This window comes from Contarinia nasturtii, unplaced genomic scaffold (genome assembly GCF_009176525.2).
Source record: "Contarinia nasturtii isolate CC-2019 unplaced genomic scaffold, AAFC_CNas_1.1 Cnas_scaffold_285, whole genome shotgun sequence".
Lineage (NCBI taxonomy): Eukaryota > Metazoa > Arthropoda > Insecta > Diptera > Cecidomyiidae > Contarinia > Contarinia nasturtii.
The window spans coordinates 2,526,614-2,546,809 of record NW_022197640.1 but is presented as its reverse complement, the minus strand read 5'-3'; the positions used below and the strand labels follow the sequence as shown (position 1 = coordinate 2,546,809).

Here is a 20,196-nt window from a genome sequence, read left to right as displayed (position 1 = left end):
ATCACGATTGTGACACAAAAGTGAGGTTATGTCAACCAATTCATTTTAATTAATTTGATATTTTTGAATATTTTGGACAGAAAATCTCACAAGATTAAAAAAACAAAAGATTTTTTATTTTCAAAAATGTAAAAAATTAAAATCTATTTATTTTTACTGTTTTATTTTAACAGTTTAAGGCAGTTTAATCGATTCATTATGATTTTGCCAAACCGTGACGGCCATATTGTTACAAACGTCGATTAGTACTCGGAATACACATTAGAGGTGTTGTTAGTTACAAGGTTTATATAGGAAATCCTATACCATGATCGGGCTTCGCAGATCCGTATCTAATTGAAATACTAAAAAATGAATTGCATCCAATTCGTTTCGGAGATGGTCGAGCATATTTTTTTACGATGACGACGGCAGGCAATTGGTTCAAATACGTACCAATATTTCTACATTTGCAACGGTAAGCCGTTAATATTTTTACATTATTTCAAATCAATCGGTTGCACACAATCATTTTTGTTTCATTCGTTAAACAATGCAATTTCTATTGATTTCCTCGTCAATCATACAACAGGTACATTCGTGATCACCAACGAAATAGAGAGGCGGCATTGCGACGAGGTGAAAGAACAGAGCTCCGTGATTACAGAAATTTCACCGTTTTTCCAGTTTCTACGTTTAAAAGACATCACATTCGCATCGATAACAAAGCTCTTTATTGCATGCTGAGAGAGATCGGATGCCCACACCCACGGCTCATTAGACGTGATGGAACACCAAAGCAACGTGAGGAATTAAAAGCCGCTGATTGGGTCGTGCTTTGGCGAACGTATTTTGACATTGATGCCATTGAAAGAACACCGCAAAATGACAATCGTGCCACTATAAAATTCCGAAATTCGATTCAAACGGATGGAGTGGCTATGTCATTCTGGATGGAACGCACAAAATTCGTCGTTGTCAAAGACGAAAATGAAATCATGCGGGAGACTCAAGAAAAGTTATTGAAAGCACAACAAGTGTATGGTCTCGATCCAGGTCTTCGGCTGGTGATTGGCGGTGTTTGTGTGACCAATTACAATGATCCGAACAAGGAAAATCGCCGCGAAAAACTCGTTCGATTGACATCGGGTCAATATAATCACATGATCGGCTATCGCAAGCGAAATAAATGGCGCAAAAAGTTGACTTTCAACATCGACGAAAAAATGCGTATTCACCGAGAATCTTTTGATGAGCAACCAGGTCCACATTCAGACAACATTGATAGATATGTCGATCATATTTTACGGCATTTCAATGAGAAGTTTGAAGCATACACGCAGTACGAATATGCACTTCAAGATTTTCTACAGTACATCGATACGAATAAGACACTCGACAAGTTGGCAGACTGGTTGATCGATGGCAAAGAAACATTCGTATTTGTCGGTGAAAATTTCATTGCTGCCGACTCAGAAGCAAAAGGTTATTTATTTATTTATGATTGAAGTTATAACACCATTATATTGAGTTTGCCAAATACTATTTGTGATTTTATTTAAAAAATAGGTTATATTCGGTCGAAAGTACGCGATTTATTTGAGAAAATGAAGCGACGGCGCAACTGTACAGTGGTCAAAGTGGATGAATTTCGAACAACAAAGGTGTGCTCATTGTGTTTCAAAGACTTGGAATTTCCGAAGAAAGGTGATCGTGTGAAGATGAAGTATCGATACTTTACTTGTCGTGGATGCGAACCATTGCCAGAAGGAAATAAACCACATGGTCCCATCGATTCACGGAAGAGTAATCATCTTTTGACGAAACAACGAAAACATCGACCTCGTCCTGGACCACGTATGGCATCAAAATTCCGACGCTACGAAGAAAAACGGACAATTGGTCGTACTATCACATGGAATCGTGATACAAACGCCGGTCGCAATATACTCTACAAAGGTTTGTGCATTTGATTGAATCGATTTCTCAATATGAACAATAAGTAATGAATTTGTTATTTGTTAAACAATTCAAACATAGGACGGTGTGCTGTAATGAATGAAGAACTACACCCCGTATTTCAAAGACCTACAGCACCCATTCAGGTAAAAAAAAAAATATCAAATTTCATTATGCAATATTTAAAATGCTACTAACTATGTTTAACTTGAATTTCACATTAAGTATTGTTATTATAATCATTACTTTCAGAATCAACAACCAATACAAGGAACATCGCGTTCTATCCAAGATCAAGCACGAAACTCTCGGCCGTAAGCCCTGGGTATTGTGCGGGATGTCATCGTGGTCTTATTATAGCTACTTTTAGTAAGTATTCAAATTTAATCCTATAGTGGTAACATTTAATCCTTTTTACACCGTATGTGCCATTTTATGCCAATATTTTGTTTCATTTTCTTCATCATGTCAATTCGTATGCAATGTGCACTCTCCGGTGCTCTGTGGCCTGATGTTATTGTTATATGCATATTGTATGTTTGCACTAAGCACGAAATTTCATTCTATTATTCGTTTCAAGAAAGAAAAAAAAACACACTTCACTCTCGCTCTTTCTCTAGCAAACGGGTTTTTGTTTTTAGCAATAATTTTTTATTATATTTGTCTTATACATGCATTCACAAAATGTAAGGAATTGCAGTTGTTGTTGCATATTTCTGGGTGTGAGAATTATTTGAGGAGTGCAACAAACAAACGACCGAAACGAACAGCAGGGAAAAATGGAACATACAAACAGTTTTGTGGCATTTTGTGTATTATTAATAAATTATTTCTGTATGAATTTTTTTTTCTGTTTGTCTCATTTCGTTGGTTTTTCACAATCATTTTTCGTGTAGACACTTGGGCATTTCCAAAGACATTCGCAGCCAAATGTGGTAAATTCGATGAAGGGGAGACAACAGAGATTGGAAGACAAATGAGTGTGCGTTGAAAGTCTGACAAAGAGATAATTAAAATGAACAAAACGATTTTCTCATTAAATTTCATGATAATCATGCATTAATGCATTGCATTCGTTATTGTTATCATTATCGGTTCAATTGTAATAACAATTTTCGGCAAAACAATTCGGTTTGGTAAAAAAATGATGTAAGATTTGTATTGTACGAATTGTTTGGTTCAATGAGGCCAATGCATTTGTACAAATGTCAAAAATCATTGCAAATGAAATTAGTTCTTGCGGAAACTTTCTTCATTGATACATCGTTCCCGAAAGGAATTGGCTTCTTCTTGGTGATGTGTATACTGTGTATCAATTTTAAATGTTCATTATGTTGAGCACCATTTTAACATCTTCTTTTCAGTTGAAAGTGCACAGTAGTCGTGCTTGTTGTTGTACAATTTTTTTTTACTCTTTCGATAGAATGTGCATGAGAAATCGTGTGACTATTTTTGTGTGGACCCTACGCAAATATCACAGACACTCTCACATGCACACAATTAATTTCAGTTACTGGTCACACGCTTACGATTTTAGTATGTTCATTGCTTAGATGTGTGTGTGTGTGTGTGTGTGTGTGTGTGTGTGTGTCGGTTTTTCGCTCTTTCCATTCGTGCTCCATTCAGTTTATGTGCTTGCTAAATTATGAATAAGTTTCTCAAGTGAAAAAAAAAGAGATACGAAATGAGCACACACAGCACACAGGCAACACAATCATAATAATCAACTACACGAAGTCATTAAGTAACGACACAAAAAAGGAATGTAAATGTTTTTAAGGCTACGCTATAAAATTGAACAATGTTGCTGGCACCAACAAAGTATAGTGAACTTGTCGTGTGCGTTTTTCTTCTTTTTTTCGCCGCTGCCGTTTCCAATTTTCGTGCATCGAAACCAATGTTTGGGTGTATGCAAGAGAGAGAACAGCAAACACAAAAGACACTACATTGGACGAAAAGAAGAGAAAGAGACAGAACGAACGAGCAAAACCAAAATTCAACAGAACGCCATACAATTCATCCAGTAGAGTGAATCGTTATCACTGACTTTATAGTCACTAGCAAATCGCTCTTAAATAAGATTGCTTGCAATGAAATTTAAGTACAATTTAATAAAATTTCAGAAGAAAAATTAATGCACCAGCTGTGCATCACATAATATGTGTGTGTGTGTGAAAGAGAAAGCGAGAGAGAGAGAGGGAGAGAGAGTATGTAGTGTGGTGGCACGTTCATCTGAATTGTGTGCACTCTACAATCGACCACATACAAAACATTTCATATTGTTATAATTGATTCAATAAGTTTTTGATAGCTTCTCTCTCGCTCCATCTCTTTCACTTCTTGCCTGAGTGTAATTAACCATTATTCGATTGCAACAAACACACACTCTCTGTCTCCATGCCTCTCTCTCTCTCTCTCTTTCTCTCTCTCAAATTTAATTAAAGCATCAAAGCATGAATATTTCAACGGATTTGATTTCTATTATAATAACTCGTATTTTATTGATAAAAGACGAGATATATCGTTGGAATAAAATGATTTTTTTTTATTGCAACTGTCACTCGGTTGACTTTTATTGAGAACGTTTGTTTGTTTGCTTGTTATTCAAAGTTGTTTGCTCATGATTCACATTTGGATAATAATCAGTTTATTGTTGTGGTTGTACGTTTTGTTAATTTTGGAGAATGTGATGTCACAATCGCTTTGTATGTCAATTGACTGAGACAAAAGTGTGCTTGCAATTTTGTACATTATATATGATTAATATACACTTGAAAATCTTCATGGAAAATTGCTCTCACATTTTGTGAATATAATTTTTGCGTTATTTTGCGTGTTTCAATATGATAAATATTCGGGACTTGACGAAAACGTTGATGAAATAACGTATTCAAAATGCAATTGGACGTTTTTTTTTTCTCTCGCGTTAATGTAACATTTCATATAATCAACAATTAAAAATGTGTCTGAGGATTTGTCTAATGGTTCTTGAATTTTCAACTTCTTTTCTCTCTCATCTTCTCAACGAACACGTTTAAGTGATAATGACGCGTTGTGCTTTGTGGCGCTTTGCATGCCACTGTGTCTGTCTTTGGTTTGTGCGCATTAAGTTGGCAAATTTATTAATTGTAATGAAAATAAATCTTCGTTGAATGTGTTCAACTGTTCATTCAATTTTCCATTTTTATTAAGTCATTTGGCGGCGTTTATAACATTTTATGACGTGAAGTGAATAAAAAATATTTGTTTGTCACAGATCGTGGACGTGAAAAATGTCATCGAAATACTGAAAACAAATAAACCGATAATGATTAGGACGCACTTACTGTGACAGACATTGCCGAGAATCAAAGAAATAGTATGCATAGAAAGTCTGTGTGCGCTTATTCAATTCGTTTGAGGTTAAGTGATGAGGTCAAGCCAAAATGCGCACTGTAAACGAAAGACAGAGAGAGAGAAACACACACACACACACATAAAATGCGCACTACATTGATTGCTCAATAGAAAACGTTCGTGGCTTGGGCAAATATTTCGAAAAACATTTATCACTCTCTTCGTCTTTCTCTTGTGCACTCTATGTAACTATTTTGTTCCCAGTGCAATACAAATTGTTGTAAATCTCTTACACGTCGGCAAACAAAAATGAGTGCAAATCGGGATGGTATGCATGGGCCATAGAAAAATTAAATTATATCTGGCAAGAACCACAGTGGTATGCGAAGGGAGTAGGGGGATTTCAAAAAATTTGTTGGGGAATTTCTCTGGAAAAGCAAAGACATTTTTTTAGGTTTCACTTTTCCTTTAGAAATTTTACCTCGCACACCGGAGGTCCTTAATTGGATCTATCTAATCGCAATCACACCAAACCGTCAATATTCTATACCGTTAAGTAGAGGAAAGCACCGAAAAAATCTAATTGAAAAAAAAGTTTCGAAGAAAAAAACGATAGACAATGTCTTGAGCTAGCACAACGATAGGCATTTTCCAATTTCTCATTTCAATCACTCACGTTCAAGCATACTCTATTCACATCTTTGCCATCTTTCCGTTGTCTTCAATTATTCAATTGCAATGTGGCTAGCCGTATCGGTATGTGAACACATTGCAGCATATATTTCTCTTTTTTTCTTCTTCTTACTTAGAAAGCAAACATAAAATGCACTTCGATTATTTGACTATGTTAAATTGAATTGAACGATGCTCGTCCGGTGCTGGGATAACATTGATTCGATTTCTATCGTTTCTTTGGACTAGTGATTATTATTTTCAGTATCTAAATTCATTTACCTTCAAATCACTTATCGATATTCGCTTGTTTATAACTTGGATGCACGAAGAATAGAATGATGAAACTTACCTAAAATTAAAGAAAAAGAAAATATTTGTTAGTATATGGTGATCAAATTGTTGAAAAATGAAAATTTAACGGAATTTAACATAATTATACTAAATCAATAGAGAAACACCAAGTAACATCCTATATAATTTATCAACATGTAAATAGGAAATCAAAAGCAAATTGCTTGCATTTTTGCTTCGACAGAAATCTTTTGAATTTTTTCTTATCTGTGCAAAATTTACAGAGAAATGTCAAAATGATTCGATTCTGCTAAAACCTCATATTGAGAATTGTGTTGCATAAAGATTTAACAAATATCGATTCTTCTCTCAAAATATTCATAAAATTTCTATGAGATTACTAGATGGACAAAACGAAAATAATAATTTTATTATCATTTATAATTATAGGTAATATGTAAAATAACATTTCAAAAAGCAGTTTCATAATTTGCGATAGCGCTCGATAATCAATTTATGTGACGGCAATATTTCAGCTTCGGTTTAACATGAAAAATGTTGGTGCAAATGAACCAAACAACTCCTACTCCAAAAAAAATGAAAATATTCAAATTCTCATCTGAATATCCCTCGATCATTTCGCATATAAATAAAATATTTTCCACTTTTTTATCTCTATTTTAAATAATAGACTCTCGTCAGTTTTCAAGTTTTGTGAATTTAAAGAGAATTTTCTTTATCACATTTTTCATTCACTTTCGGTTTGAAACATAAAAGTATTGTCGAGTAAATCTGACAAAACACATAGAGAAAGAGAGACACCTTTTGGCCCGAAAGAAATAGAAAATATCAAGAGCAAAGCGAAACAAAAAGAAAAACAAGTAACAAAGCATGTAGCCGATATTCGTTGTTGTGCGATGATGCACGCGAATGTGTATGAAATAATTTTATTTTATACGCTCCGAAAGAGTAATAAATGGAAATAGAATAAAATAATTTTTGAGTTGATTCTTGTGTTGTTCTTTGTTATTTCCCTTTCGTTTTCGTTGCTTTTTTCCCTCTTCTATAGCCTTACACTGACAAAACTAAGGTTATGATTTTGACAACACCGTGTTGTAAATGCTTACATTCCAACAAATGTTGTGAAGTAGCCAACAATTGTTGTCGTTGTGAATACATATAATATATGCCATTGTACGTATTCACAATGACAACAATTGTTGGCTACTTCACAACATTCGTTGGAATGTAAGCATTTACAACACGGTGTTGTCAAAATCATAACCTTAGTTTTGTCAGTGTACTATGTGTTTTGATTTTTTTTTTCGTTCTGCTGAATTCTGCCGTTTTCTTCATGCCTTTTCAGGTAACGAATGCGATAGTATGGTGGCAGCATACTTGCATGAATTTATATATTTTAAGTCATTTTATTATTTGTTGCTGCCATATAGAAAACAGTTGATACTATATATGAAATATATACAGTTTATGTATGTTGGTTTTTTTTTCTGTCATGTTTTTTATGAACAGGACTTGAAAATTGAAATAAACGAAGAGCAATTCTTGCAACAAACAACTATCTATTGTACTTGTAAGTCACAAAACGCGCACAGTGCTAGAATAATAATAATAATAATAATAATAACAGTGGCGAATAATTGTCGTTCATGTAATTGTATATTCTATCCATTTTATTTCACTTCTAATTCGCACTGCTACAATGTAGCCAACGTTTTTGCTCTACGTTAAATATTTACTGCTATTTGCTTGAGCCTTTGTGCACTTTTCCATTTATAAGTGCTTCCTTTCGCCCTCTTGCGCTTCCTGTTTCTCTTGCGAGAATGGGAATTCTCGCTCTCGATTTCATATACACACACACCACCACCACCACCACACCACACCACCACGAAGACATAGGTATGTGCCATCGTTTCTGCATTTGTTTTTCATTTTTTCCACTTTGCCTTTATACTAATGCCGCTCGCTGTTGCCTCAATCGAATGGAGCATTCCAATTTTCTCTAGTTTCTCATTTCACAGCAGTTGGATTCGATTTGATTACATTTGTATCACATATGTAAACCGAATAATGAATATACTAGCACTTTATACATGTGCCATTTCATTTAGTCGAATTCAGAACAATAGGTGTATTTAAACGATGACTGTTTTGAATTTCTCTGTATGGTATATGTGAGTGTAAGTTTTGTGTTGGCACAAGGAATGTTCATCAATTTTGACTTCAATACTTCAATTATTAATGGGCAATTTTGCCAACCGTAGGGCATAGGCACCTAATCGAGAAGCGTTTAAATAATTACTTGAAATGTCTACAACAACTGGATTAAAAACGGATCTGATTTCAAATTCTGATGCGAAGAGGCGAAACGTGTATGTAAAACGGCCGCCGGAGAGTATTAAATGAGCAGGGTGTATGACAGAGAATGAGAGCGAAGGGGAGAGAGCGAGAAAAAAAAACTGTAAAAAGGAAGCGTCATATACCGTCAATGTATTAAATTATATATCGCTTGAACGTTTCTATAAACTAGCCTTCAACGAATTTAAACGAATTAGATACATGGGTATCTCATGCCAAAAAGTGATGTTTGTGTGAGTGAGCATGTAAGCGAGCGAATGAATGCATACATTTACATTATACTAAGCAAACATCTTCCAAAACCACTAATTTATTTTTCGTCATACAAACAGACGCGCAAACATTTTGCCACCGTTAAACATCCGATACAAAGAAATGCCTAATAAAAACTACCCAACATATTTTATTACATCGTAGATCGGCTAAACCGGGGGAGCGAGTGCCAGTGAAATAAAATGGAAATCAGCAAAAAGGAGACGAGAAGAAAGTGAAGAAACCAACAACAACAAAAAACAATCCGCACGCATACACATGCCATTCACATTCGATGTTCACATTTTCCAAAGATTCAACATAATATAATCCAATCTAATAGGAAAAACGCGTTGCGATTGTAATTGTGGCAGCGACAATGTTGTGCTTGTATGCAGTATAAACGAGAATGAGCGCGCCCGCGCGCTCCAGTCTCTCTCTCTCTGTATTTGTGTTGGTGTGGATGGAAGTCGAGTTGAGATCCATGAATATGGTTTTAACTATATCATGCCGAAATTGGTAACCATTTGCTATCTTATTTTTGCTTGCTTTCGAGCAATGGTTTTTGGAGTGTTTCTCGTACGCGTATTTGGTTATATAGCAACATCATCACCAATGCGAAAGAACAAAAAAAAAATCAACAGCACATACATCGTATACGGCACCAAATGCTAATGGAAAATGGTTCCCAGTTGCTACTGCGCATCAAATGCGACCATTTATATCAATTCATATACAAACAAATGTGTAATACAAATACGAGCGTACACACGGCCAAAGCCGAATCGGAATCACAGCCATAGCCAAAGTTAAAGTTAAAACTGATGTGCCGAACAGTGCCAAGTCAAGCCAAAAGACAAATCGAAATGTAAACGAAGGGAAAAGCGGTGCACATACATACTATCTCTTTCTCTGCATAGTATATGTATATTTTTTTTGTAAAAGGTGTGAAATACTGCTATGCTGTTGCTCCGCTTGATTGTGGATATGGTGCTTGTCGTCACTAACAGAATAAATCATGTGCGCTAAGAGCGCACACCAAACCACTACTACATTACAACACAACACAACAAACGAAACGATTTTCCATTGTATGGGAAATGCGTTGTGCATGTGTTTGTATGTGACGCTTTGGTGCTGTATGCGTGTATGCGAAACATAACTTTTCGCAAGCGACATTGCGAACGGGAACGGGGTGTTTGCATATCATCGACAACGTTTGAGATAAAAGAAAAATAGAATAAAAAAAATAAAGAGCAACCAAGCTGATGGGTTAACCATTAGCTATCGCTATCGCATATTACATTAATGTTCCGTTACACCATTTGAGTTATTGTTATTATGTGCGTACGAGTTGATATCCTCCCTATCATTGGTATAATGTTTTTATATAACGTTTCGTTATTGTATCAATGTTAAAGGTGAAAAGCGGAAAATCAAAACCGTCACAAACTAAATTGTTTTGTTTGTTTGGATGCTCGCATATATCCTGCTATTGAAATGCTCAAATTTTCTCTCTCTCTCTCCCCAACTCTTACTCTCTTTCCGTCAATTTCGTTATAGCCATTTGCCCTCTCCATCCGAATGTTGATCGGGTTACTTTATCGAGTATCGGCAATTATAGACTGAACGTGTACATTTATTTTAAATTTATTTAATTGATTTATGTTTTTCATGTCTTTTTTTTATTTCATCGAGATTATCTCAATGCATTGTTTTGACAATTTTCATAGTCATTAAAAACGAAACAAATATGTGCTCGATTCAAAAGTGGCAAATGTCACGGTTTCAGTTTCGGCTACTTGATATTTGTTATTTTTGTCGGCTACTATTAAATGCCTTTGTGGCATGGAATATTAAAACAATATAAATCATCGTTAAATCAAATCCATCATAATATGTAAATTTCTTTCATAAATAAAACGCCTAAGCGCTTTTTGTTTTGCCAAGTCGCAAAAGAGCGTGCACACATAAACGTGCGACAGCATCATCAATTGATTTAACACTATTTGAACGATACACATAGTGCACGATAATATATGATGAGAGACAAAAGAGTAAGAGAGATACGGAGATACGGAATAAATTGACGTATAAAATTCAAGTGTATAAGTTTACATATTCATTTTAAAGCAGAACGAAAAATGCTGAGAAAAGAAAGAAGATGAGAAACCCAAACAAGAGCAATGGCAAAAGTAGCAAGTTGAAAAAAAAAACAAACAACATATAAAAAAGCAAACGCGACAAAAACGCGATCAGGCTTCGTGTTTCACATAGCAAATAACGTACAAACGAATTCTGATTGCGGTCATTACTAAATCAGCTCGCGCATATCACAAAAAAGAACGAAGAGAAAAATATATAAAAAAAAAATTTTTTTTAAGCAAAACGCTTCGAGTTTAAGACGAAGAGAATATGGAAGAGAGACAAAAATTCAAAGATGGAGAGCGAGAAAGGGACGCAAACGCACCAACAAATGTAACCGTAGACATCGCATAAAATTAATGGTGCCAAAATTTTGTATAATTTGTTAGATGCTCGTTCGCTGTCGTTCATTTATTTAGATACATGTTCTGTATACGTTTTTTTTTCCTCTCGCGATGCGATATGTTATTGTTGTTGCTTTTTAGTCGTATTCACTGAGTAAATACTACTTGACTTGTTTGTCGTTGCTGGCATCGTTTGTCGACCATTTTTATTTTGTATGTATGCGCGTATATATGTATATTTCTCAGTCTCAAACACCACAACCTGATGGTGGCATCAGCCCAGAGTTCATGGATGGGTTTTTTTTGCGAACATGATTTTATTCGAATGCAAAAATGCGCACGATTTCATGTTGTCTTTTTGCTTCGTTGCGAGCAACTCAATTTTAATTCCATTTCCATGGTATTCATTGGTTTCAATGCGTTCGGTGGATTTCTTTGTATGACCACTCTTTTCGGTCATGCAAATATTTTATATGATGGTGTCTAATGAATTGAGAGCCACATAAAGAATCTTTGATTATGCGGTATTGATCATGGACACGCACGATCTCCGCGTGTCAGTCGAAACCACGTCCAATTTTAAATGCTATGCAAAATGAATGGAGGTGTTTGTGTATGCGTGTGTCTAGTTCACGTTCGGTGTTTACATTTAATTTGTTGTTCCTTTTTTGTCGTGCATAATATAAATATTTTTCAAAAAGGAAATACCGTGTGATTTTCATTGGTTTTTGTGCATAAAATCAACACTCAAACTCAACTATGAATGATGCAATTAAAATCAATATCGACCGAAAAGTGTGTTTTATGTTAACACCATTGTCGCTTTCAACTACGGAATTAAAAGAAAAAAAAAACATAATCAATTGCTCATTTTGTTATTTCAATTGATTATTTCGATTCGAAAAATGAATTAATTTGAAAATCAAATCGATTATTTTGACGATGTTCGCGTACCGAATTGAGTGACTGAACATTTTTAAACGATGGAAACGAAAAACAACACAAACAACTTCAGCATTTGTTAATCTGCAGTCAAATTATTTGTTGGTTATCGATTTGTCAAGAGCGAGAATAACAACACAAACACACATTCGCTTGCATTATTTTCTGCCTTTGAATCGGTGATTTCATTACCAATTCAAACAGATTGTACAGCAATGAATTTGCAAATCCAATCGAATGAACATGCATTAATTTTAAATTAAAGCATTTATTAGATGCGAAGAAACAAAGACGAGATATATTCGCTATTGGCACACTGACATTGCCTTCAAAGAAGTATAAATGGTAAACGCGGTCGCTTCTTTTTCATACTCTATTCAAACTCAATCATATAATGGCTGTGAATCTAATTTGATTCTATCACAATTTTTCGATGGCAGAATGTTGAACATCATGTTGGCCAAGAGCCGCCAGAGCACTGTGAAACAGCGTAGAAAAGTGAAATGCTACGGTTTTATGCTTTTTCGTATGCGCTTGTGTGAGATTTTGATGCGAGAGCAACATTGTTAAAACGACAACCGCAAACATTCCTACTGGGCAAACATTCAAAGTACACTTACGGCATGATGCCATCAAATCAAATGACAAAACTCAAACCATGATGACGATGATGAGCGGCTCTGACTGCATTTCGTTCAGTCTCTATAAAAAGTCAACATATATTCTAAATGTAACTAATAGTCATTTTGCACATGTACAACAAAATAATGCTGTAAAAATTGTCTGTATTTCTTATAAGCAAAACTCTGATTGATATAAAAACGTCAGCAAAACTTTTTAAATTGGTTTCTACTTGAATTTGACTTGTTCACGAATGCATACTATACATTTTATACGCGGCGCATACATATTTCACTCTTATTCTCGCTCCATCGCTTTTGTCTCTGAGCATCGATGCCGCTCCACCACCTCCAATCCCATTGATCGATACACACAAAAACATGGGAATGAAATGCATTCGAATCGCTCTCACATTTACATTTTATGTTATGTCACGTTGTATTCCATTACGATTGTCATTTTCGGTTTGACTTTTTCAGATCTTCGAAATTGAAATTGATGGCATATCGTCCTTTCAACTTTTGCAAAGTAATTTATATTTTGTTTTGCTGTGCAAGAGAGCGCCTGGAAATTGCGTCGTTTCGAATACAAACAGACAATTCGATGCAATTTATGTGTTTTTTTTGTTTGTTTGTTTTGTTTTTCAAAAGTTCATCTTCATGAATTATATACAGGCGGATTTTAATTGCCGCAACTGTGCTCAATTTAACTCGAAGATAAACTATAAAAATTGTATGCTCTTCAATATGTGCAACTGTGTGCAGTGGTTATATTCACAAAAGTGAATTAAATCAATCGATTATCTATCACTATGGAATAAAAAAAAGAAACACCTTTCATTTATTGGCAGCACTATCAATTAGAGTTTAAAAAAATATATTTGATATTGAAAATGAAGAAAAATAAAATTAATTATGAATTGTGGTCTTGATGTAAAAATTGAGTGAGTCGCGTCAACAAATGATATTATGGCATTCTTAATTAAAAACCAAATTCACAAATAACAATTCACTCATGAGTAACAACAACGACAACGAGCTAACAAAGCGATAATTCCGTCTAACGAATCCGCCATCATTTCATACAAAAAGAATGAGAAATATTCAAAACAAAAAAAAATCTTGTTCAAAGCCACTTCTTCTGTATGGTTTTTTTTTTTTCATCTTCAATTATTCTGTTCGTTCCATCGTTTGAATATCTAATTGAATATTTCAGTGGAAAATAATTTTAGAACTGACAGTTCATGAGAGTTCGCGTACACATCATCACCATCATTAAACAAATAGATGCCGATTTTGAAAGGCGATCGAACGAACGAACGAACCGAGTGAAATGAAACACAACCAGAATGAATAACAGCAACAACAACAACAACAACAACCACGAACAAATAAACAAACAAACAAACAAAAACACCATAGAAAGCAAGCGAATGTAAAGATAGGAGAATCGAAAAACGCAGCTCACACAAAATCATGACAGAGATTTAACGACGGCAAGAACAAGTAAAGAAAGAACGAGATAAAAATGAAGGCTTTTTTGTTCTCTTCATTCGTGGTATTTAATATCATGGTACATCATTTTGTCTGACTCGCGCATTATATGCGGCTAAGTATGCATCGTTTTTTTCCTTTGCGCATCGTTTTCATAAAATAAATGAAAGAAACGGAGGAGAGAGAGAGAAGAAAAAAAAAAGAAAAAAAAGCATTTACACTCTGTCTAAATAATTTATCTTTTAGACGATTATTAACGATCCGCTTGGATGATATTGTTTGTGTGTTGCTTAATGTACAACATTAAGCCCATCAATTCAGTTTAATCTGGGTTTTGGTTCTTTTTTAATGTGTTGATTCAGTTTTTCAATTTTACATTGTAATTTATAATAAGCGATGAGTTGCTATTTAGTGTTCCAATTAATTTGTTGTGAACATTTAAAATCTTGATGAGTTTGGTTTTCAATAAATTTTGGCAGAAAATCATTTCAGACAATAGAAAACAACTTTAAAAATCATAAGTTCTGTCGTTGATATTCCACCTTAAGCATTACCATCTAGCTGTTATTAAATTGGAACCTATATAAGTGAGCGCACGTTATTTTGTATTTTGTGTGTGTGTGCGTGTGTTTCTTTGCTAGACCCGTCTTCTATATGCTCAATAATCGCATGTTGTGTGGCATTTCGTATTTCAATAAAAGGTGTCTCATATACATCACATCATGTTTCTTGTATGTATCATATGTTGGCGCATGTATTAAAGCTCACATTAGCTATAACCGACTGTATTACATCTTCTACACGAATAAATGCTGCTGAGTTGCGAACATTATCGTTAATGAAGTAATTAAAAAAAGAGACTATGGATAGTAGTAGTAATACATGCGGCAATAACGACAACAACAACGGATCAAACAACTTGATTGGGATACAATAAAATTGGCGGCCATCGTTTATAAACCATTTTACCGTCGTTGACTAGATGATATTAATACATGCGACACCGTACAACAAAATGGGAAAAAGAAAGTCTTCATTTTCAGGATGGATTGGTATGGCTGCATTTGCCAAGTATTTTCGGTTTTAAATTTCAAACAACGTATACACGTACACACGCCTCACGTTTTAAAATGGTTTTATCACTTCTATTCAGAATGCGACTATATCAACGGTGGACGTAAATGATAGCAGACAATTACGTATGATGAATATTTGAATTAATGAAAACCACGAAAAAAAAACATTATTTTACGAAGCCTATTAGTCAAAGACATGTATGGATTTAAATTGAAAGCAGCATCGACATGTCTACAAATCATACGGATAAAAGTATGAATAGATTTTTTTTTTGTTTTATTCCATCTGCCCACAAAACATAGCCTATCATATGGTTATTGATTGTTTAAAAAAAATTATACAGGTTTTCAGTTCGTTATTCAAATATTCACAAAAAAGCCGATGTTCGTCATGCCATCGAAACTTTTATTGTGGACGAAAAGAGATGAAGTGTAACGAAAAAGCAGGCAAATAATTACATACAAATCATTTTTTTTTTGCTCTTCGTGCCAACATTGAAAGAAACTTTTTGACCGATTTTATTCATTAATATACTCAAAATTATCATGATTGTTCGTCTTCGTTAGCTTGTTTGTATTTTGGTTGCTGTTTAAAAAACAATTTGGCAAATTTTTTCACGCAATTCATCGTGCGCGCGCGCCAAAGCTTTCGTGCTATTTCAACTAAGCGTCAGTCGATTTCAATTTTATTGAGTTTTTTCTGCTCTATCGGCATATTTATTGTATTTAACATTTCGACGCATCATTCAAGAAATATTCATGATGATTTGAAATGATATGTGCTCCCTCGTATGCATGAGTGTGTATGTGTGTTTTTTTTTGGTAGCTGAAAGGCAATCACGACGTGTGTGCGCGATTTTTGTGTTCTCGCCTCAAATACATGGATTCAAATTTTTCATTTAAACGTCGTGTTTTTTTTTCATTTCATTGCTCTTTTTGCTTCTCTTTTGCAACTCTTTATGGCGACTTAGCATTCGATATTAATTATAAATAGATTGCTTTTAGTTGAGGCGAATTATTTTCAATGAAACAATTTTACAAATGAATAAATTTGTCGTGCACCGTTTGACGACGAGTGTGTTGTGCGTTTGTCATCGGTTTTCTGTATTATTTCATTTTGTTTTTTTTTTATTGTTGTTGTTTTAATTTGTGATGTGCGTGTGCGCACATTTGTTCGCACAAATCGAGAGATTGCTTTATACTTTCGGTCTTTCATTAAAACATTAAAGCAAGTAGAGAATGTTCAAGCACATACACCGATCAGAATGAAGTTGCTTGAGAATATGAACACACAGCAATAAAGAGAGATAGAGAAAACAAGCAAAAGCGCACACAAGAAATCAATTTTACTTAATTTATTTATTTATTCATTTATTATTGTTGCTAATAATGCCAATTAGGCGAAATTAAGCGAAGGAGACGCGCACAATGAGAAAAAATGTGTGAAAATATTATGACAAAACCAGTTTTCTGTATGTGTGTGTGTGTTTTTTTCTCTTCTTTTTTTGGCATAACACATTTTGCAAAAGCCTATGGCTATATGCCTATGCTCAGTGGTGCCAAATCGTAATAGTATCCAAAATGGTCATGATTTTGGTTCATCGTAATGAGATGATCTTCCTTGGCGCAAAAAATGGAATTGCTGTTCAAACAGTCGGCAACGAGATACATGCTCTGTGAAATTGAATATGTTCATGTGAAAACTAACTTGATTTTATTTACATTTGCCACTGCATTTGAAGTGTGGGCAATCAAGAAGAAGCAAATGAGATAAACAGATAAACATTAAACCATGGTTTCTAGTTCAAATGTGACGATTAGACATTTATCTCTATTACCATAATTAGCTATTTGAATAGTTGCTGTGTATGCATCATCAAAAAACATTGTATTATGGACTTTGGTCGCTTTGGTGTTTTGTCATCTTTTGTCATTTCGTATTCAACGATTTGATTTTATCGCACATTGCGCTTTCGTCGTTTATTCGTTTGACGCATTATATGTGAACGAGATAAGCAGCAAATATTGAATTATAAAAAAATGCAAAGAAGAAACAACAGCATTGTATTTATTTGGCACATCAAATGAGGAGAATTCAGTTCAATTTCTCAATGAATATTTGGGTGCAAGCAAATGCTATTGTTGAGTCTACTAAATCACATCAAAATAGAGATACATATGCTCCCAGTTCACATCAATAAAATGGCAATTAAGTGAAACGATACGAATTTGTTATTCGTAAAAATTAAAAGAAGAAGAAAAAAACTTCAAATAAAAATCGAGAGAGAAAGAGGGGACGAGAGAATGAAATTAAAAACAATTCTGTCCTTTTGTCACACAAATCAAATTCAGAAGGAACAAAAACTGAAAAAGCACGAACGAAATTGAAACACGACACCGTGTGTATACACGGTGAAAAGCATGCATAACATATTACGAACGGAACGAATAGAATTTGTCAGCTTAACGAAAAATGAGGGAACAAAAAAAACTATATAAGAAAACAAATGGCAACGATGAAAAAATATGAGCATGTTACAATAGAAATATGTATACTTGAACGACAAACGATGAAGAGCAGCAGCAACAGAGTACGATACGCTACGAAACCGAACAGTGTTCAGTGAACACACGATTAAAAGTAAAAGGATAGAATGTGCGGAGAACAGAGAGAGAGAGAGAGAGAAAGAGAAGAAAAAGCATACAAAACAGAAATATCGCGTGTTTATAGACAGTCAATTATAATTGTGTGTATGCATACACAAATATGATCCAAAATGAAGAATGAAAAACGTATATATACATTGTAAAGAATGGAGGCAAAATGCATATTGAAAACCGCACAAAGCGTATGATGTTTAAATGAAGGCGATCAAACGACCGACAGCCACACAACCCATATATACATCTAATTTTATCTCTCTATCATCTTTCGCTGGAAGTAAACGAGTATATGAAGAAGTAAATTTATGGACGGATGCAAATCAAATACTATAACATCCCGAAAAAAGGGAACGATCTCATCGATGTGCACTCAATAAGAATGGGTACAACGTTCAACGAAACTTTATCGCATCGCAATCGATCGAAGCAAAGAGCATATTTGTTATTCATTTTTTTCCTTTAAATTCTAGTTCATGGAACAAATCAATTTAAAATAAGAGTATTTACTGCAGAATTGATGTACATGCATACATTGGTAAATTGGTTATTTAATCTATTGAGAATATAAATAGTTTATGAACAACTAAGCGGTCAAAATAATGATGATCAAGAGAGAGAGAGTCGAATGAGAAAAATCGTGGCGTCATTAGCAAGTAATAATTTTCATAACTCAACCAAATGAATCACTCATGGGATATCGGCCGCAATTCATTTACATTGTTAAAATTAACCGAAAATGGAAATTTTTTCGTTTATGGGACCCGATGACGAATTGTGTTCCGTTTGAGTGTTTTAAATTTATATGTTCGCGACATATGACGTACATTTATCAAACACACATATTAACAAATATATGGTGCACCGACAGCAAACTGTTTTCAACAGCAGCAGCAGTAACAGAAACAACACATTGCTTGCTAATGGCAAATAATAATGATGAGCGAGAGCGAGAGAGAAAAAGTAGCTCAACGTTCGGCATTTATATAATACAATCCACACACAATGCCAATACAACAATGGTTTATACTCGTTGGTAAATTACAATATTGCCGTATGGTCTTTGTTGTGTGCGCGTTCACGCTCGTGTATTTCTCTTCATATATTTTTTTTCTTTCTTCCTCTGAAATTTTTAGCTCGAACATTAATTCAATAATAAATTTGTTTCAGTGTTAAGCGCAAACACGAGTAAAATAAACCGGCAATAACAGCAACTGCTGCAGTTCAAAAGGCGAGAATGGTGATGAACAAAAAAAAAAAGAGAAAAATAATAATGCCATGTCAAGAGAAGGGGGAGAACAGGCAATGGACACCGAAGACAGGAACAACACAGCAAAAAAGTAACGCATTCGTATATTTATTCAAGAGGACGCACCTTTAAATCGATTTTCTCGTCGATGCTTCAACGCGGTTTAGTTCACTGCCACCTCTATTTTCTTTTCTCATTCATTCGTTTGTTCGTTTATTATTCTGCACTCGAACGAAACAAGTCAGTAGATGGGTAGAGAGAGAGAGCTGCATATTTGATAAGTTCAACCATAAACCCTATGAGTCCTAATTACACATATTTTTTTCCGCGGTCGGCCTTTTTGTTCAAAATGTTTCATCAAAAACGATTTTTATGGCTGCTGTATGTGCTTGCGGCTCTCGACTGCTCTCTCATATAACTTGACGATTGGCCATAGCAAACTAGTTTGTCCTCTTCGGGAGCATGCATATTTTGTTTTTTATTGACCTTATTCTGTTGTTGCAATTCTTGCTTTTATTCAATTGACGTTGCCGCTTTATTTTCTGCTCTGTTCTCTATCCCTCTTGCTGTGTACATCTATTTGTGCGTATGTTTTTTTTTGCGCTTATAACTATTATTATTATTGTTTATCTTTAATGCATATTCATTTACACTTCAGCACAATATTAATTCCATCATAAAATTTTTATTGCTAAATTCACATTTCTTTCTCTTTTTGTGCTGTTGTTTATATTCATTCATTCGTCCTGTTCCATACGCAAGCAATATTACTATGCATTTTGATACGAAAGAAAATG

General features: G+C 34.5%; 1 protein-coding gene across 8 annotated transcripts in view; it reads right to left on the bottom strand.

Annotated features, from left to right (window-relative positions):
• The window catches only part of LOC116337713 (flocculation protein FLO11), a 121,777-nt gene that overhangs the window by 24,853 nt on the left and 76,728 nt on the right, over positions 1-20,196 (bottom strand). For 6 of the 8 annotated variants that reach the window (XM_031762504.1, XM_031762507.1, XM_031762509.1 and 3 more), the window contains one exon: positions 6,229-6,298. The exons of the other annotated variants lie outside the window; for them this stretch is intronic. The gene's annotated coding sequence lies outside the window, so the exon portion shown is untranslated. The remainder of the gene's footprint in view (positions 1-6,228; positions 6,299-20,196) is intronic. 8 annotated transcript variants of the gene reach the window in all.